The following is a 22,391-nucleotide window of genomic DNA, read 5'->3' as shown; positions in this document are numbered from 1 at the left end:
TTCTTGTTCAGACCGCTTTTTGGTGATCATTTGCTGTTTTGGGTATGTTCATGGCAGCTCAGTATGTATTCTATCTATAGCATGTATACAGTCACACGCTGCCGAATGTACTGAGAAATGCTCGCGAAATAGATGTCCAATAAATCTCGCAGCCTTTGGTACTGAACAGTGTATGCACTCTCGATTGACAGGTAAAAGCACCCGTTTCCTTCTCTACTTTGCCATAATTCTGTCTATTACAATCACAAATATATTATTGGACTTGCTGTGATGGATTTGGTGAGATGTGCTGTGTGTGCAAGTCTCAAAATCCTTCTACTCGCGCATTCCATCACTTACTGTTGTTTTACTTCATACAAGTTCAGACATGGTTGCATGGCTTTCCGTGTAAATGATTATTTTCGCAAAACCGAAAAAGGGATGTTGCATGCTTTGGTTAACAATAAACAGTAATCTCTCTTCTTATTTTTAGATTGTATGCTAGGATTGTGTAGCGAATGTCTTGCTTACTGGCATCGCCATTATGCTCAGGCGTGAAAGGATTCAATGCACATCTTATGGTAGAAAAAGCTGAAATCCACATGGAGCGAGCCGCAGTTTGTTGTGTATCGTAGCAGTTACTCTGGTCTCTGTCCCACTGATATGTGCTTTGGAAATTATTTTTTTGTAGAGAGACTTAGATGTCGCTCGCTCATCCCAGTAAGTTTTTACAATTGGCACACACGCTATATTTATGATATATGAGTAGAGTACACTCTGCGAGCGTTTAGAGCATTGTAACTATATCTTCTATAAGATGAAACTTTCATGTCAAGCTAGAGTATGATCGTCGTGTCTACATATTGCGGGTCTGCTATTACAGCATATTGCAGTCGTTATAAGTGGAGGTACTTGTGTATGGGCCGCTGAGTCACATCTCTCTATCGTTACGTTGCGATAAGTGATAGACTGGGAGGCTCTCCACGGCAAAGCGCGTCGAGGTATGTATGTATCGGAGCGCCCAGATAGCGTATCTATAGAGAATAGTATATGGTCATTACGCTCTCAATTAGCGAAGCGAGTATATATAGCGATATCAGCGAATGACGCGTCTCTTAGGCACACATAGATTGTGTCTAAGGGAGTGGAGACTCTGTTGCAGAGGGACAAGTATACAGATGGTATGATGCAGTAAGGTATATATATCATACCGGTGATGAGAGTTATCTTGACCCACACCACGCTCCAGGAACGTGTGCGGTCGTATCTGTGTAATTCTGCTCGCTACTTGGTGGCAAGGTGTAGAGTGTAGGTTTACATGGTTCCTATCTGTGGTCAATAGTTCGGTGGCAATCAGCACTTACCATCCTATATGAAATTATACATGTGCATGTATTATAATGAAGGCATGAGCTACCAGAAAGATCTGAGTATGATATTTGCAGTTGTTGTATATGGCTGCAGTAATCCACAGAAAGAAATTCCTAAGAAAAGAATAAATGCATCAGGGCAAGAATTTAGGATAAAGGCGTTGTACAGCTAAGGGTGCACATTGTTGAGCACACGTCTGTCATCAGAGCATCGGGAAGCCTTCGATTGATTATTCAGGAGCACGTGAGAGATTTATGTGAGATACGAGTGAGTACGTCAGAAGATGATGGGTCGCAGAATGGTTATTATTATATTCGAATATATGGGAACGCATTATAGACGAGAGTGATCCTTTGAAATCGAACGATTTTGAATGAGTTTATCTAATGTAGTATGTACTCGTATACTCTAGATGACGAAAGAGTCGCCGATCAGTATAACGTGTGAGAGAACAGAGAGAGGTACTGGCGTTGACTATAGTCGACTATCGAATGGTCGAATAGTCCGAAATGCTTTTTAGTTTTGAATAGTCGATTCCGTAGTCTAAAGGTAGAAGTAGCCAATTTGATGGATGAAGTAGCCAAGAAAAAAAAAAAAACATTTGAAATTCAAAGATTTTTTTTCTTTTATTCCTTCACGTCCAAGCTAAGAAAATGTGCCCTAATTGTTATTCTTGGGTCACGCTATTAGTTGCCAAAATCCTTACACCCTATTACATTTTGTTCTCTTTCCCCAGAATGGTAGTGTATCCAAACCGCCGCTCTTGGTCATTTACTGAAAACAGTCAATAATGGAATTGCTTGGAAAAGAAGGAGGCCGAGAAAGAACATTTATGGGTAAGTAGCTGCTTCGGTTTTTTGAAAATATTGCAATCTCTAGTAAAATAGGGTTAATAACCTTTTTTTGTCAGCTGGAAATGTTAATGGTGTAATTGTGTGTGTGGTGTGTGTGTGTGTGTCCTGTAATATATATTATATTATAAAATGGAATTCCTCACAGCAAAATGCCGCATTAATACACATACCATATTTTTTTCCAATAGATTTTTTAAATTTATGAAGAATAAACTACTCAGAAGGGTCCTGACTGATACAGGGAATCACGCAATGGGAATTTATTCCTCTACGATTGTCCATTTATGGGCTTTGGTCGGCAGCAGGATGTTTTCTGTGTAACTGCAAAATACTTTTGAATTTATATAAAAATGGTAGAAGACTTTATGAATACACCATTCACAGATGTAGAACACACCCTTGGATACGGTGGAAATCATCTGATACAAAGCTACATGATAGATGAAGTTGGAAAAAGAACCTCGCTGTGATGCTTCTGAAATGTTCTGTGATTAATGAATAAAATGAAAAGTCTGTTAATATTGCTTAAAAATACAATTAAAAAGGATATTTTCATATTGAAGTGTATTGGTTTTTTTCTCAGCTTAACTGTGGAAAAAATGGTGTTGGTTAAATAGCACTAATCTCTTCAGTCTGCAAGTGACTTAAACCACTGGATAAAAGTAAAAAGCTGCAACTCCTGTCTCCTCTCATGATTTACGCCAAGTGTGTGATACAGACAGTAGAGGGAGCCGTAGAGCAGAGGAGTGTAAAACTGGGGAATGAGTTTAAGCAGTTACACAATGCTTTTGGAATACATTCATTTATATGTTATGGGACCATTCATAATTAAATAGCCATTAGGTTAAATGTGAAACAACTTTTGATTAACCATGTGTCTTTAAAGGAGAACTAACAATGTCTGGAAATGCTGTATTTTATATTCTGGTCTTATTGTATCAGCTCAAAGGTTTAGCAGCCCCATGCCCAAAGTTGTTCACAGCAGTCTGAAATAATAATCTGTATTGTTATTATTATTATGTGTAAGCTGACAAGTTGCATGTTTCAATCTAGATATTATTCAGTCACATCATACATCTGACGTGTAACAACATATTAGATCATTTATATATCGTATATATACTGTACAGTAAGTAGAAAGTACCTCGGAGGTGCAAGAAATATAATGGATTCATCCTCAGATCAAGGGTGAGATTTCAGGCTGGGATTTTCTGAATTTCTTTGGACCTGTAATTTGCAAATCCACGTTTTCATAATGGAGGAAAAAGATATGTTTGTTTCTTTAAAATAATATCATTTTGGAATTCTTATTTTGAATTTATGTCTGATTATAGAGTCCCTGGACAAAAGTGCAAGTGAACTAATGGGTGCGAATAAAAAGAATTCAGTGAGCTGCTGAGTGCAACTTTGTGCCAATTCATGTAGTGTAGTTTAAACGCAGGTTGTTTTCCATAAGCCCCTCAGCGCTGCATGAGTTCAGTCTAAGGAAAGTAACTGAGGCGGTGCTGCAATTGGCGCGTCTCTCAGATGGTGATTCTTTAGCTTTAATAGCTTTTTTTTTACTTATTGGCTCCCAGAAAAAGCAGAGCATCCATTTTAATCATCCATTTTAATCAGCTGGTTTAAAACTGACTACTGTTCCTGCTATGCACCACTAGGCAACTGGAACATATAACCCTGGTGGATGAGAGGGGTCGGCAGTTAATCTATCCACCCCTGTTGAATTATAACTGTCCCGTGAACATCATTTTAACACCAAAAGGCATTTATTAGAGAAGGAAGAAGCTGCTGCTGTTTTTCTCAAGGCAAAAAAACTCCCAACTGTCACAGGGCCTCTGATTTCAAGGAAGTACTGGCTAGAGAAATGTTCAGCCAATCAGCAGGCAGTTGTTGTAGAGACCGGGACAAAGATTTGCCAATCAGCTCCAGCTTGTTATATAGACACCTGCAGGTCACTGGGAAGGAATTCAACCAGTCAGCAGGCTTAGTGATGCCAAAACTGCTGCAGGCATGAAGAATGTTGTGTTCCTTCCATAGAGGAAAGCCATTAGTTCAGCTGTAGCCCACTCATTCCTATAATTTACAGAAAGCAGAATAAATCCCATTACATTGTACACAACAAAGTTAAGACAGAAATCCTCCAAATCAATTTAAAAAAAAGGATTACTGGTATGGTTGAATTAATGGAGTGCTCAGTTGTTGGCACTGCTTTTGCTGCTTAGTCTAGCTATAAATGGGGTGCTCACTAGCCATTTCTACACTGATTATACTGTCAGTCCGGGGTTAAAATGCTGATTATCCTCTTTCTGTAGTGAATATACTGGCACGTCTGGGGTTAAATGAGAATTAAACCCTAAAGTAAAAAAAATCCCAACCCCCCCACCCTACATAGACCCCTCCCTCCTCCCCCCCCCCAGCCTAGCTGCTACCCACAGGCAAAATGCCCCTAAGTCCTTACTTACCCCTCATTGCAGATTCTGTCCAGCGAGTTCACGGGAGCCATCTTCTTCTCTTCAATAATCTTCGGAATGAGATCGCTGTAATCGGCTCATGCATAGTTGAAGCAATCTTCCTATCCGGCACAACTGGCAACATGCGCCGGAAGTCACAGAAATTGCCAATATGCCGCTCCCATTCCGAAGAGCTGGAAGATAGCTTCTGTGAACTGTATATGGAGAACAGAAAAAAGAAAAAGTAAAATGGGATGTTTTTGCCTGAAAATTTTAAAGATTTTTAATGAAGTATAGTAAGGAAAAAGTACTGGTTAAAATACTACGTCCAATCGTCTTGTTCTTGGTAGTTTTAAGACCGATTGGACGTATTATTTTAACCAGTACTTTTTATATAATATTGTACACATATGGAATCTATTATCAGGAAATACTTGGGACCTGGGGTTTACGCCTATTGAAAAACATTTAAAAGGAGCACATGGGCTTCTGTTATCAGACTTCCTGTTTTCAGCATAAACCTCCAGGGCTAGGGCTTAAAGCGATGCTCGGTTTGCTCCCTTTTCCCCTTCCCTGCTGTAATCTGAGCCCAGAGCTATAAGTGAGCAGAGAGAGACAAGCAGGAAGTGATGTCACACCCAAGCTAATATGGCAACTGATATCCTAAATAACAGAGAGAGAGATTCTAGAGAGGTTGACTCAGGTATGGTAAGCATTCTGCAGAATAAATATAGTGTTTATAGATTGCACAATTGTGGCTAGTTTTCCTTCTCCCTTAAAAAAAAAATAAACACAATGGGATTAAGGTTAACAAGGTTGTAATAATCACAATGATTTTGCACCATGATTGTCCGCAGTTGCTTGTGCTTGCTCTTTGTGCAGGCACCCTTAATCAGAGATAAGACATATAGTTTCCCTTCATTCGTTGGCCAGTTTATTCCTCTGAATAGTATGTCCCATCAGTTTATGGTAGTTGGGTGGCTTCTGCAGTAAAACCATCGGAAGTCCATCCACGACCCACATCCATGGCTATCTTGTGTCCGCTGAATTCCCATAGGCTAATCAATTCTGTGAAATTGCCACATATCAGAACACTATTGAAGTAAAGTTGCATTTTCACATAAACACTTTGTGATTTTGTTCCTAAATGTTGCTTGAAACCGATATAGCCATTATACGCGAAACGTCAGTGACACAATAATTTGAGGGGTGGGTGCAGTTCTGTTAATGTATGGGTTCTATTATCCTAGGTTCTGAATATTCTGGATTTTTTAATTTTTTTTTTTAATGCGGAATGGCTTTAAAGGACACCTGTCATATAAAAATTTTCCAACTAAAGGTAGGCACTTAATTGAGAGCTGTGCCCCCCTCGCTTGATCGTTATTTTGACGTGTGACTGGGTAAGGTGTTCCCCGATCCTACATCACATGTCCCGGGCACTTATTGCACATGTGCCCTAACATGGCAGCCCACAGTGTGAGCTTCCACCCAGTATCAGGTGCATATCGCTCAGGGGGATTTTCTTGAAAATAAAATATTGTTACCCCCATGTGGCTTTAGTAAGTCCACACCTCTGGTGGGGGCACCCGTTTTGATATGATTTATGTCCTATAAGGCCTTTATAGATAATAGAAAAACACTAAAATAAACCCATAGGATTGTTGTGCCATCAACTTAGTTTTCTGCAGATACGTTATCATTGAGTCCAAGTTACTGGGGGTTATTTATAAATATTTATAAACACTGGGCAAATTTGCACCTGGCCAGTAACCCATGGCGACCAATCAGATGATTGCTTTCAGCCTGCAGCTGACTGAAAAAAGTCAATCACTGATTGGTTGCTATGGGTTACTGCCCAGGGGCAAATTTGCACTGTGTTTATAAATGAGCCTCATTGTCTTATTACAGAGAAAGCATATAAGTCAAAAACAAATCTATTTGGTTGAGATTTTGCCGGTGGGTTTTTTCCCCCAGAGACCAAGCCTGTTAGTCTTCTGGGTAGTGACTGCTAAAGCTGCTGAATAAGCTATTTCTGTTATTATTGGACTTTCTGTTGGTGTCTGAAGTTGTATTTTCTGTTGTCACTGATTGCTGCTGAAAGCTGTTTGATTTCAAAATAAACGGACTGTTTTTCCTTCAACTTGGAGTGGCCTGCATTTATGGTGCAAACTCTGCTGTGATCCCCTTTACATTCACAATTTATATATTTATCCAAATATAAATAATTAATCCTTATGGGAAGCAACCAGCCTATTGGGTTTATTTATGTTTACATGATTTTTTAGAAGACTTAAGACATTGAAGATCCAAATTACGGAAAGATCCATTATTTGGAAAAGCCCCAGATCCTGAAGCATTCTGGATAACAGATCATATACATGTATATATATAAAATCATATTACAATAATTACATATAGTCACACAAGACACTGGTACATTCCCATAAGCAAAAGTGCCCTAGTGTTCATGTTGCTATAGGAACATTAATCCATCATTTTAATAATTTTAAAAAAAGGGATATCGGTTAACTAATGGTTTTATCTGTAAATGATTTTGTCTGCCTTGGTTCTATGTTTAATTTCTTCACTGATAACATAATTGTAAGTTTATTCCTCGTTTTACTTGCAATGAAATATTCTAAATTTTAAACTGTTGAAGCCTCTTTTGTACATGAGCTAACTGATTTCATGTTTATGTTCACTGTTTTTGAATGTAAATACAAGGTTTATATAAGATGTAATATTCCTGTTATTTTGTTGCTGATTAAATCCTATGCTGTACCATTCAAATTCATTGTTTGTAAATATATTCACCCACAAACGGTAACATTCCTAAATCTGGTCCAAATCTGGTCTAAATCCCTCCATGACGCTTCCCAAGCCACTCCCTAATAGGAACTGTTGGCCACTTATTTCATAGCAGTTTGTTGTGCCCCATGATTAAATCCTATGCTGTACCATTCAGCTTTCATTGTTTGTAAATATATTCACCCACAAACGGTAACATTCCTAAATCTGGTCCAAAATCCCTCCATGACGCTTCCCAAGCCACTCCCTAATAGGAAACTGTTGCCACTTATTTCATAGCAGTTTGTTGTGCCCCATGGGTCAGTCTTCCCTCCACACCCCTAATTTGCATATGCAGAGTCGGATTCGTTGGGCCGGGCAGAAGTATTCGGACGAATCCTGCTGAAAAGGCCAAATCTTGGCCGAACCGAATCCTGGATTCGGTGCATCCCTAGTAAAAATGCACTTTTTATTATTTTCCCACCACACTTTTGACTTTGTCAAAGAGAACATTGGCACATATGGCTGCTCTAGATTTTTGTTTGACACACTCAAAGCCCACCCACTAATAAAACCCCTGACCCCGAACCCTACATAGTCACCCCTCTCTGCTCCCCACCTTGCAAGAGCCGGAAGATGGCGCCCAGGAGCTCCGCTGCGCTTACTCTACACCTATAAGCGAGTAAAGAATAAGGGGCACTTATAGGTGTTATCACCTATGCTGGAGGGGGGATTATGTAGGGTTCTGGGTAGGGTTTTATAAGTGGGGGGTTTGAGTTCTCCTTTAAATAGCATACACTTTCAAATACATCCCTTGTTCAAGTACTTCGTAAGAAGGATGCTGTGATTATCTTAAAGGCAATTATGCCGAATGGAATGAACTACAATAATGCTCAAAGGCAGTTTTAGGCATCCTTGCATTCTCCAAAATGGTCACAAGGTGACGCTTTGGCTGAGCTAGAAGCGATCAGCACTAATATAAGTCATACCTCAGCGCTAACAAAGTACAGTTCTGCAAAGTTAAAGGACGTGTCAACCAAAAAAAAAATGTTTAGCCTAATAAAACGCAACACAATTATAACCAAATTTGCAATATGAATTTATTAAAAAATGGTTAGTGCTTTAAAATTTATTTGTACATGTAATTGCTATTGAAAGCAGCATTTGCTCAACATCTAGTTGTTACTTTTTAAACAATGTTATAAAAGCCTCATCCAGCAAGACAGTTCTATTAATCCTTTGGCTTGTGTTACATTGTTTCAAAAGCCAGAGCAGAGAATTGAAAGGGACAAACACTGCTTTCAAAAGCAATAAAAACAACTTAAAATCCACACAAAATTTGTAATGAACGTATATTGCAAAGTTGCTTCGAATTATGTTTTATTTTATTAGGCAAAACATTTTTTTTTTGGCTTGACGTCCTTTAAAGGAAGATAGACGACAAAAAAGCATAACATGTACATGATACGTTATCCAGAAACCTGTTATCTAGAAAGCTCTGAATTACAGAAAGGCCATCTCCCATGAGACTCCATTTATCCAAATAATCCACATTTTAAAAATGATTTCCTTTTTCTCTGTAATAATAAAACAGTAGCTTGTAGCTGATCACAACTAAGATATAATTAATCCTTATTGGAAGAAGCAAAATCAGTCTATTGGGTTTATTTCATGTTTACATGATTTTCTAGTAGACTTGAGGTATGAAGATCCAAATTACGGAAAGATCCGTTATCCTGAAAATCCCAGATCCCAAGCATTCTGGATAACAGGTCCCATACCTGTACCAAGAAGAAGAAACAAATGTTGCTGCATTAAGGAGCCTAAATGATTTTTTTTAAAAAACAACCTGTTTCTGTTCAATTGATCATTCGCTTTTTAAAAAAATAAATAAAAAATGTGGTTGTTTGTGTTTATTAGTCAGCAATTTAAAGGCAACATCCATACTCTGCTATATTTATACACATAAAAAAGATATCCGTAATATTGAATGAAATCAATCAGAAATCACAATGTTTCTAACACAAGTCAGTGCAATATGCATCAATTAAATAAATGGTCAAGGAAGCCCATAAAAAAAAATCTGAGTGTAAATATAAAAAAAAATATAAAACATAAAAATTCACATTTTTATTATTTCTCAGACAATTTTCTCAAGCTGTATTCCCATAGTCTCTGAGCTTCCAAGATGTTTATGTGACAAAAATGGTAGGGAATATTAGAAAAATCTCAATTTAGTGGGTAAAATTCTTTTACATGAGATGTATAAACAACAAAGCTTTATGAACATGCTTTTTATTTGACACATGTTTTAGACCAGTTGGTGCTGGTGCTCCATTTTTGGATTTTAGCAGCTAATCGGTTGCTGGGGTCCAATTTACAGCGGCACACAGCCAGTGGTTTGAATGAAAGACTGGGAAATGAACAACTATCATTCTAGTCTCACAGTGCAATAGTTTTTTGGCTGCTGGGGACAGTGACCCCGAGTTGAAAGCTGTAAAGAGGCAGTAGAGGGAGGCAAATCATTTAAGAACAAAAAAAATTAAGGGGTGGTTCCCTTTAATTTATAGCCATTATAGAATGGCTAATTCTAAGCAACTTTTCAACTGGCCTTCATTTTTTTTTTTTAAAGTTTTTGCATTATTTGCCTTTTTACTCTGACTATTTCCAGCTTTCAAATGTAGGTCGCTGACCCCATCTAAAAAAACAAATGCTCTGTAAGGCTGCAAATGTATGGTTATTGTAACTTTTTATTACTCCTCTTTCTATTCACGCCATCTCCTTTTCATATTCCAGTCTCTCATTCAAATCAATGCATGGTTGCTGGGTAATTTGGACACTAGCAACCAGATTGCTGAAATTGCAAAGTGGAGAACTGCTGAATAAATTTGTAAATAACATTGTCCCAGAATATCCCGCTCTACCTGATGCTAAATGTTAATTTAAAGGTGAACAGCCCTTTAGGAACACCCGCAGAGTTGTTAAGATTGGACATTCTATAACTTGCTAAAAGTTAACTCAAAGGTGAGCTGTCCCTTTAATAAGGATACCCTCATTTAGTGCATAGCACATTATTTCACAGTACAGGTATGGGACCTATTATCCAGAATGCTCGAGACCTGGGGTTTTCCAGATAACGAACGATTCCATAATTTGCATCTTCATACCTTAAGGGGCAGATTTACAAGGTCGAATTTCGAAGTTAAAAAAAACGTAGAAATCCGACCCTCGAATTGAAATCCTTCGACTTCGAATATAGAAGTCAAAGGATTTTTAGCGTATTTGATCGATTGAATAGAAATTGTTCGATCGAACGATTAAATAGTTTGAATCGAACGATTCGAACGATTTTTATCGATCGATCGAAGGATTTCTATTCGATCAAAAAAATCTTAGAAAAGTGCTGTTGAAGGTCCCAATAGGCTAACATTGCACTTCGGTAGCTTTAATTTGGCGAAGTATGAATTCAAAGTTTTTTTCAAAGAGACAGTACTTTGATTATCGAATGGTCGAATATTCAAACGATTTTTACTTCGAATCGAAGTCGAAGTAAATTCGAAGTCGTATTCTCCTATTCGATGGTCGAAGTATTTACTTCGAAATTCGAACTTTTTTAACTTCGAAAATTCACTCGAGCTTAGTAAATCTGCCCCTAAGTGTACTAGAAAATCATTTAAATATTAAATAACCCCAATAGGCTGATTTGCTTCCAATAAGGATTCATTATATCTTAGTTTAAATTAAGTACAAGGTACTGTTTTATTATTACAGAGAAATAGGGAAATGATTTAAAATATCAGCCTATTATTTTTAATATAAATGATTTCTAGTACACTTAGGGGCAGATTTACTAAGCTCGAGTGAATTTTCGAAGTTAAAAAAGTTCGAATTTCGAAGTAATACTTCGACCATCGAATAGGGAGAAATACGGACTTCGAATTTACTTCGACTTCGATTCGAAGTAAAAATCGTTTGAATAATCGACCATTCGATAATCAAAGTACGTCTCTTTGAAAAAAAACTTTGAATTCATACTTCCCCAAATTAAAGCTACCGAAGTGCAATGTTAGCCTATTGGGCCTTCAACAGCACTTTTTCTAAGATTTTTTTTGATCGAATAGAAATCCTTCGATCGATCGATAAAAATCGTTCGAATCGTTCGATCAAACTATTTAATCGTTCGATCGAACAATTTCTATTCAATCGATCAAATACTTGCTTAAAAATCCTTTGACTCTATATTCGAAGTCGAAGGATTTCAATTCGAGGGTCGGATTTCTACGTTTTTTTAACTTCGAAATTCGACCTTTAGAAATCTGCCCTTAAGGTATGAAGATGCAAATTATGGAATCGGATTCGTTATCTGGAAAACCCAGGTCTCGAGCATTCTGGATAATAGGTCCCATACCTTACTGTGAAATAATGTGCTATGCACTAAATGAGGGTATCCTTATTAAAGGGACAGCTCACCTTTGAGTTAACTTTAGCAAGTTATAGAATGTCCAATCTTAAACAACTCTGCGGGGATGTTCCTAAAGGGGCTGTTCACCTTTAAATTAACATTTAGCATCAGGTAGAGCGGGATATTCTGGGACAATGTATTTACAAAATTTTATTCAGCAGTTCTCCACTTTTGCAATTCAGCATCTGGTTGCTAGTGTCCAAATTACCCCAGCAACCATGCATGATTTGAATGAGAGACTGGAATATGAAAAGGAGATGGCGGTGAATAGAAAGAGGAGTAATAAAAAGTTACAATAAACCATACATTTGCAGCCTTACAGAGCAATTTGTTTTTTTAGATGGGGGTCAGCGACCTACATTTGAAAGCTGGAAATAGTCAGAGTAAAAAGGCAAATATGCAAAAACTTTAAAAAAGAAAAAATGAAGCCAGTGAAAAGTTGCTTAGAATAGCCATTCTATAATGGCTATAAATTAAAGGGAACCACCCTTAATTTTTTTTGTTCTTAAATGATTTGCCTCCCTCTACTGCCTCTTTACAGCTTTCAACCTCGGGGTCCACTGTCCCAGCAGCCAAAAACTATTGCACTGTGAGACTAGAATGATATAGTTGTTCATTTCCCGTCTTTCATTCAAACCACTGCTGTGTGCCGCTGTAAATTGGACCCCACAACCGATTAGCTGCTAAAAATCCAAAAATGGAGCACCAGCACCAACGTGGTCTTAAACATGTGTCAAATAAAAAGCATGTTCATAAAGCTTTGTTGTTTATACATCTCATGTAAAAGAGTATTTTACCCACTAAATTGAGATTTTTCTAATATTCCCTACCATTTTTGTCACATAAAACATCTTGGAAGCTCAGAGACTATGGGAAACAGCTTGAGAAAATTGTCTGAGAAATAATAAAAATGTGAATTTTTATGTTTTATTTTTTTTTTATATTTACACCCTCAGATTTTTTTTTATGGGCTTCCTTGACCATTTATTTAATTAGATGCATATTGCACTGACTTGTGTTAGAAACATTGTGATTTCTGATTGATTTCATTCAATATTACGGATATCTTTTTATGTGTATTAAATATAGCAGAGTATGGATGTTGCCTTTAAATTGCTGACTAAAAACACAAAACAACCACATTTTTTATTTTATTTTTTAAAAAGCGAATGATCAATTGAACAGAACAGGTTGTTTTTTTTAAAAAAAATCATTTAGGGCTCCTTAATGCAGCAACATTTGTTTCTTCTTCTTGGTACAGGTATGGGACCTGTTATCCAGAATGCTTGGGATCTGGGATTTTCAGGATAACGGATCTTTCCGTAATTTGGATCTTCATACCTCAAGTCTACTAGAAAAATCATGTAAACATGAAATAAACCCAATAGACTGATTTGCTTCTTCCAATAAGGATTAATTATATCTTAGTTGTGATCAGCTACAAGCTACTGTTTTATTATTACAGAGAAAAAGGAAATCATTTTTAAAATGTGGATTATTTGGATAAATGGAGTCTCATGGGAGATGGCCTTTCTGTAATTCAGAGCTTTCTAGATAACAGGTTTCTGGATAACGTATCATGTACATGTTATGCTTTTTTTGTCGTCTATCTTCCTTTAAAGGACGTTCAAGCCAAAAAAAAAATGTTTGCCTAATAAAATAAAACATAATTCGAAGCAACTTTGCAATATACGTTCATTACAAATTTTGTGTGGATTTTAAGTTGTTTTTATTGCTTTTGAAAGCAGTGTTTGTCCCTTCAATTCTCTGCTCTGGCTTTTGAAACAATGTAACACAAGCCAAAGGATTAATAGAACTGTCTTGCTGGATGAGGCTTTTATAACATTGTTTAAAAAGTAACAACTAGATGTTGAGCAAATGCTGCTTTCAATAGCAATTACATGTACAAATAAATTTTAAAGCACTAACCATTTTTTAATAAATTCATATTTGCAAATTTGGTTTAATTGTGTTGCGTTTTATTAGGCTAAACATTTTTTTTTGGTTGACACGTCCTTTAACTTTGCAGAACTGTACTTTGTTAGCGCTGAGGTATGACTTATATTAGTGCTGATCGCTTCTAGCTCAGCCAAAGCGTCACCTTGTGACCATTTTGGAGAATGCAAGGATGCCTAAAACTGCCTTTGAGCATTATGTAGTTCATTCCATTCGGCATAATTGCCTTTAGATAATCACAGTATCCTTCTTACGAAGTACTTGAACAAGGGATGTATTTGAAAGTGTATGCTATTTAAAGGAGAACTCAAACCCCCCACTTATAAAACCCCTACCCAGAACCCTACATAATCCCCCTCCAGCATAGGTGATAACACCTATAAGTGCCCCTTATTCTTTACTCGCTTATAGGTGTAGAGTAAGCGCAGCGGAGCTCCTGGGCGCCATCTTCCGGCTCTTGCAAGGTGGGGAGCAGAGAGGGGTGACTATGTAGGGTTCGGGTCAGGGGTTTTATTAGTGGGGGCTTGAGTGTGTCAAACAAAATCTAGAAGCAGCCATATGTGCCAATGTTCTCTTTGACAAGTCAAAAGTGTGGTGGGAAAAATAATAAAAGTGCATTTTACTAGGGATGCACCGAATCCAGGATTCGGTTCGGCCAAGATTTGGCCTTTTTCAGCAGGATTCGTCCGAATACTTCTGCCCGGCCCAACCGAATCCGACTCTGCATATGCAAATTAGGGTGTGGAGGGAAGACTGACCCATGGGGCACAACAAACTGCTATGAAATAAGTGGCAACAGTTCCTATTAGGGAGTGGCTTGGGAAGCGTCATGGAGGGATTTGGACCAGATTTAGAATGTTACCGTTTTGTGGGTGAATATATTTACAAACAATGAAGCTGAATGGTACAGCATAGGATTTAATCATGGGGCACAACAAACTGCTATGAAATAAGTGGCAACAGTTCCTATTAGGGAGTGGCTTGGGAAGCGTCATGGAGGGATTTAGACCAGATTTGGACCAGATTTAGGAATGTTACCGTTTGTGGGTGAATATATTTACAAACAATGAATTTGAATGGTACAGCATAGGATTTAATCAGCAACAAAATAACAGGAATATTACATCTATATAAACCTTGTATTTACATTCAAAACGTGAACATAAACATGAAATCAGTTAGCTCATGTACAAAAGAGGCTTCAACAGTTAAAATTTAGAATATTTCATTGCAAGTAAAACGAGGAATAAACTTACAATATGTTATCAGTGAAGAAATTAAACATAGAACCAGGCAGACAAAATCATTTACAGATAAAACCATTAGTTAACCGATATCCCTTTTTTTAAATTATTAAAATGATGGATTAATGTTCCTATAGCAACATGAACATAGGGCACTTTTGCTTATGGGAATGTACCAGTGTCTTTGTGTGACTATATGTAAATTATTATTGTAATATGATTTTATATATATACATGTATATGATCTGTTATCCAGAATGCTCAGGATCTGGGGCTTTCCAAATAATGGATCTTTCCGTAATTTGGATCTTCATGTCTTAAGTCTTCTAAAAAATCATGTAAACATTAAATAAACCCAATAGGCTGGTTGCTTCCCATAAGGATTAATTATTTATATTTGGATAAATATATAAATTGTGAATGTAAAGGATCACAGCAGAGTTTGCACCATAAATGCAGGCCACTCCAAGTTGAAGGGAAAAACAGTCCGTTTATTTTTGAAATCAAACAGCTTTCAGCAGCAATCAGTGACAACAGAAAATACAACTTCAGACACCAACAGAAAGTCCAATAATAACAGAAATAGCTTATTCAGCAGCTTTAGCAGTCACTACCCCAGAAGACTAACAGGCTTGGTCTCTTGGGGAAAAAACCCACCGGCAAAATCTCAACCAAATAGATTTGTTTTTGACTTATATGCTTTCTCTGTAATAAGACAATGAGGCTCATTTATAAACACAGTGCAAATTTGCCCCTGGGCAGTAACCCATAGCAACCAATCAGTGATTGACTTTTTTCAGTCAGCTGCAGGCTGAAAGCAATCATCTGATTGGTCGCCATGGGTTACTGGCCAGGTGCAAATTTGCCCAGTGTTTATAAATATTTATAAATAACCCCCAGTAACTTGGACTCAATGATAACGTATCTGCAGAAAACTAAGTTGATGGCACAACAATCCTATGGGTTTATTTTAGTGTTTTTCTATTATCTATAAAGGCCTTATAGGACATAAATCATATCAAAACGGGTGCCCCCACCAGAGGTGTGGACTTACTAAAGCCACATGGGGGTAACAATATTTTATTTTCAAGAAAATCCCCCTGAGCGATATGCACCTGATACTGGGTGGAAGCTCACACTGTGGGCTGCCATGTTAGGGCACATGTGCAATAAGTGCCCGGGACATGTGATGTAGGATCGGGGAACACCTTACCCAGTCACACGTCAAAATAACGATCAAGCGAGGGGGGCACAGCTCTCAATTAAGTGCCTACCTTTAGTTGGAAAATTTTTATATGACAGGTGTCCTTTAAAGCCATTCCGCATTAAAAAAAAAAATTAAAAAATCCAGAATATTCAGAAACTAGGATAATAGAACCCATACATTAACAGAACTGCACCCACCCCTCAAATTATTGTGTCACTGACGTTTCGCGTATAATGGCTATATCGGTTTCAAGCAACTTTAGGAACAAATTCACAAAGTGTTTATGTGAAAATGCAACTTTACTTCAATAGTGTTCTGATATGTGGCAATTTCACAGAATTGATTAGCCTATGGGAATTCAGCGGACACAAGATAGCCATGGATGTGGGTCGTGGATGGACTTCCGATGGTTTTACTGCAGAAGCCACCCAACTACCATAAACTGATGGACATTACTATTCAGAGGAATAAACTGGCCAACGAATGAAGGGAAACTATATGTCTTATCTCTGATTAAGGGTGCTGCACAAAGAGCAAGCACAAGCAACTGGGACAATCATGGTGCAAAATCATTGTGATTATTACAACCTTGTTAACCTTAATCCATTGTGTTTATTTTTTTTTAAGGAGAAGGAAAACTAGCCACAATTGTGCAATCTATAACACTATATTTATTCTGCAGAATGCTTTACCATACCTGAGTCAACCTCTCTAGAATCTCTCTCTCTGTTTATTTAGGATATCAGTTGCCATATTAGCTTGGTGTGACATCACTTCCTGCTTGTCTCTCTCTGCTCACTTATAGCTCTGGGCTCAGATTACAGCAGGGAAAGGGGAAAAGGGAGCAAACCGAGCATGCTTAAGCCCTAGCCCTGGAGGTTTATGCTGAAAACAGGAAGTCTGATACAGAAGCCCATGTGCTCCTTTTAAATGTTTTTCAATAGGCGTAAACCCCAGGTCCCAAGTATTCCTGATAATAGATTCCATATGTGTACAATATTATATAAAAAGTACTGGTTAAAATAATACGTCCAATCGGTCTTAAAACTACCAAGAACAAGACCGATTGGACGTAGTATTTTAACCAGTACTTTTCCTTACTATACTTCATTAAAATCTTTAAAATTTTCAGGCAAAAACATCCCATTTTACTTTTTCTTTTTTCTGTTCTCCATATACAGTTCACAGAAGCTATCTTCCAGCTCTTCGGAATGGGAGCGGCATATTGGCAATTTCTGTGACTTCCGGCGCATGTGCAGTTGTGCCGGATAGGAAGATTGCTTCAACTATGCATGAGCCGATACAGCGATCTCATTCCGAAGATTATTGAAGAGAAGAAGATGGCTCCCGTGAACTCCGCTGGACAGAATCTGCAATGAGGGTAAGTAAGGACTTAGGGGCATTTGCCTGTGGGTAGCAGCTAGGCTGGGGGGGGAGGAGGGAGGGGGTCTATGTAGGTGGGGGGTTGGGATTTTTTTTTACTTTAGGGTTTAATTCTCATTTAACCCCAGACGTGCCAGTATATTCACTACAGAAAGAGGATAATCAGCATTTTAACCCCGGACTGACAGTATAATCAGTGTAGAAATGGCTAGTGAGCACCCCATTTATAGCTAGACTAAGCAGCAAAAGCAGTGCCAACAACTGAGCACTCCATTAATTCAACCATACCAGTAATCCTTTTTTTAAATTGATTTGGAGGATTTCTGTCTTAACTTTGTTGTGTACAATGTAATGGGATTTATTCTGCTTTCTGTAAATTATAGGAATGAGTGGGCTACAGCTGAACTAATGGCTTTCCTCTATGGAAGGAACACAACATTCTTCATGCCTGCAGCAGTTTTGGCATCACTAAGCCTGCTGACTGGTTGAATTCCTTCCCAGTGACCTGCAGGTGTCTATATAACAAGCTGGAGCTGATTGGCAAATCTTTGTCCCGGTCTCTACAACAACTGCCTGCTGATTGGCTGAACATTTCTCTAGCCAGTACTTCCTTGAAATCAGAGGCCCTGTGACAGTTGGGAGTTTTTTTGCCTTGAGAAAAACAGCAGCAGCTTCTTCCTTCTCTAATAAATGCCTTTTGGTGTTAAAATGATGTTCACGGGACAGTTATAATTCAACAGGGGTGGATAGATTAACTGCCGACCCCTCTCATCCACCAGGGTTATATGTTCCAGTTGCCTAGTGGTGCATAGCAGGAACAGTAGTCAGTTTTAAACCAGCTGATTAAAATGGATGATTAAAATGGATGCTCTGCTTTTTCTGGGAGCCAATAAGTAAAAAAAAAGCTATTAAAGCTAAAGAATCACCATCTGAGAGACGCGCCAATTGCAGCACCGCCTCAGTTACTTTCCTTAGACTGAACTCATGCAGCGCTGAGGGGCTTATGGAAAACAACCTGCGTTTAAACTACACTACATGAATTGGCACAAAGTTGCACTCAGCAGCTCACTGAATTCTTTTTTATTCGCACCCATTAGTTCACTTGCACTTTTGTCCAGGGGGACTCTATAATCAGACATAAATTCAAAATAAGAATTCCCAAATGATATTATTTTAAAGAAACAAACATATCTTTTTCCTCCATTATGAAAACGTGGATTTGCAAATTACAGGTCCAAAGAAATTCAGAAAATCCCAGCCTGAAATCTCACCCTTGATCTGAGGATGAATCCATTATATTTCTTGCACCTCCGAGGTACTTTCTACTTACTGTACAGTATATATATACGATATATAAATGATCTAATATGTTGTTACACGTCAGATGTATGATGTGACTGAATAATATCTAGATTGAAACATGCAACTTGTCAGCTTACACATAATAATAATAACAATACAGATTATTATTTCAGACTGCTGTGAACAACTTTGGGCATGGGGCTGCTAAACCTTTGAGCTGATACAATAAGACCAGAATATAAAATACAGCATTTCCAGACATTGTTAGTTCTCCTTTAAAGACACATGGTTAATCAAAAGTTGTTTCACATTTACCTAATTGGCTATTTAATTATGAATGGTCCCTAACATATAAATGAATGTTTTCCAAGTAAGCATTGTGTAACTGCTTAAACTCATTCCCAGTTTTACACTCCTCTGCTCTACGTGCTCCCTCTACTGTCTGTATCACACACTTGGGTAAATCATTGAGAGGAGACAGGAGTTGCAGCTTTTACTTTATATCCAGTGTTTAAGTCACTTGCAGACTGAAGAGATTAGTGCTATTTAACCAACACATTTTTCCAAGTAAGCTGAAAACAATACATTCAATATGAAATATCCTTTTTATTGTATTTTAAGCAATATTACAGAACTTTTCATTTTATTATAATCACAGAACATTTCAGAAGCATCACAGCGAGGTCTTTTTCCAACTTTCATCTATCATGTACTTTGTATCAGAGATTCCACCGTAATCCAAGGGTTGTTCTACATCTGTAATGGTTGGTATTTCATAAAGTCTTCTACATTTTTCTTATAATATTTCAAAGTAATTTTGCAGTTTACACAGAAACATCCTGCTCCGACCAAAGCCATAAATGGACAAATGTAAGGATAAATTCCATTTGCGTGATTTCTGTATCAGGTCAGACTCTGAGTAGTTTATCTTCATTAAATTTAAAAATCTATTGGGAAAAATAAAATATGGTATGTGTTATAATGCGGCATTTTGCTGAGAATTCCATATATATATATATAAACAGACACACAACACACACACACACCACACCCAATACACATACATTTCCAGCTGACAAAAAAAGTTATTAACCCTATACTAGAGATTGCAATATTTCAAAAACCGAGGCAGACTACTTTACCCATAAATTGTTCTTTCTCGCCTCCTTCTTTTCAAGCAAATCCTATTAGTGACTTTTCAGTAAAATGACCAAGAGCTGCGGTTTGGATACACTACCATCTGGGGAAAGAGACAAAATGATAATAGGGTGTAAGATTTTAGGCACTATAGGTGACCCAAGATAACAATTAGGGCCACATTTTCTTAAGCTTGAGTTGAAGGAATAAAAGAAAAAAATCGTTGAATTCAAAATGTTTTTTTTTTTTTGGCTACTTCATCCATCAAAATTGCTACTTCTACCTTAGACTACGAATCCGAACTATTCAAACTAAAAATCATTCGAACTATTCGACCATTCGATAGTCGAAGTACTGTTTCTTCTAGCAATTTTCTGATTGAAGGAATTTCGTTTGATCGATGGATTAAAATCATTCAAATCGTTCGAAATTCAAGGATTTAATGGTTCAATTTTTCTAGGCATCGATCGATCAAAGTAATTTAACCCTCGATATTCGGCCATTAGTTAAAATGTGCCCTTTAGTGACAACGCCTTATATCTAAATTTTAGCCGATGCATTATTCCTTTTTCTAGAATTCTTTCTGTGATTTCTGCAGCCATATACAACTGCAAATATCATACTCCAGATTCTCTGGTTGCTCATTCCTTCATTAGGAATACATGCACATGTATAATTTCAAGGGGTAAGTGTGCACCGACTATTGACCACAGAGGGAACCATGTAATTACCACCAAGGTCAAAGTGGCGTTGCACCAGGTTTCCCTGCCGATCAATATGCACTTGAAATGAGCCTTATAGAGTTGATCTGAACCCTACACCCCATTCAGTTTTACATACATTAGCTCAGCTGACACCTTGAAGCATTTGGGTGGATCATTTTGGGGGGTGGTGAGTCAAAGAAAAAAAATACATTACCATGATTGATTTCGTGATAAGACCTTGTTCATGAGCCAAACAAATCCCATTAGGAAGAAGAGAATCTGTTGAGAAAAGTAGGACAGTTAGGTTGAATGAAGTTCATCTTATGAATTGTATAGTTAACAATGCCTCTAACAGTTTACATAAAGTAGTAATGCAATTTGTTTAAAAACTATACTTGGGATACGACAGAACTAAATTCTACAAAAAAATAATCCAAAGCACATAATGGACAGAGACCAGAATGCTACGATACACACAACTGGCTCTCCATGTGGATTCCCTTATACATGTGCATTGATCTCACGCGAGAATAATGCCGATTCAAGTAGGCAAGACATTTGCACAATCGTTAGAATCAATCTAAAAATAAGAGAGAGATTACTGTTAGTTAACATGCACATCCTTTTTCGGTTTTGGGAAAATAATCATTTCAAGGAAGCTTGCAACCATTCTGAACTTGTATGAAGTACAAACAACAAGTAAGTAATTGGGAAAGTTAATTGCCACACACACTAAAATCTACAAGTCCAAATATATATTGGGTAATAGACAGAATTTGGCAAGTAGAGAAGGAAACGGGCGTTTTTACCTGTCATCGAAGTGCAGTCAATTGTTTCAGACAAGGCTGCGAGATTATTTGACATCATGCGAGCATTTCTCCAAGTACATTCGGGAGCATATGTATACATGCTATTAGTAATGAACATATAGCTGCAATAACCCAAAAAGCAAAGACCAAACAGCGGCTGAAAGAGAGAAATGAATATGGATACAATAAGGTGACATTTTCTTACTTGACTGGAATTTCATGCATCCACTGATACTCGACTAATACCTCCAAAATTTTAATGCTGACCCCATTTCTATCGATAAGCTGTTAAATTATATCTCTACGAACTCATATATTTGACTTTTTGGCAATGTTTTTTAAAAGCACCCTAATACGGGTAATCGTATAAGTCGTATTTTCATTGTCCATTCCATTCATTTAATTTGAAAATAAGATCATTCATACACATGAGCCTCAAGCAAAAAACTAATCGAGTAAACTATAAATATTGAAACAGGCAAATCTCTCACATCTAAGGGAAATCTGTTTGAGAATAATAGAGGTACTGCCATTCTGGGGGTGTTATAACACTTTAATTTACTCAGTGTTATTAACTGTGTTCATACACGGGCCCTTAGCTAAATTATATGCCTGTCTATCAGATGCCAAGCCAAACATAAAGAAAAGAGATACTCACTTTAAAATCAGATCAAAAAATATCAGAGTTAAACTTAGTTCTCTTACTTGATATATTTCACCATTCAACATTAAAACCACATCTCTCT

General features: G+C 37.4%; 1 long non-coding RNA gene across 1 annotated transcript in view; it reads right to left on the bottom strand.

Moving 5' to 3' along the window:
• Nucleotides 1-3,948: 3,948 nt before the first annotated feature.
• The window catches only part of LOC121401467, a 27,868-nt gene continuing 9,425 nt past the window's right edge, over nucleotides 3,949-22,391 (bottom strand). The window contains exon 2 of the long non-coding RNA XR_005966265.1: nucleotides 3,949-4,277. This is a non-coding gene — a long non-coding RNA (uncharacterized LOC121401467). The remainder of the gene's footprint in view (nucleotides 4,278-22,391) is intronic.

Source organism: Xenopus laevis, chromosome 3L, assembly GCF_017654675.1.
Source record: "Xenopus laevis strain J_2021 chromosome 3L, Xenopus_laevis_v10.1, whole genome shotgun sequence".
Classification (NCBI taxonomy): Eukaryota; Metazoa; Chordata; class Amphibia; order Anura; family Pipidae; genus Xenopus; species Xenopus laevis.
This window is presented reverse-complemented; position numbering and strand designations above follow the sequence as displayed.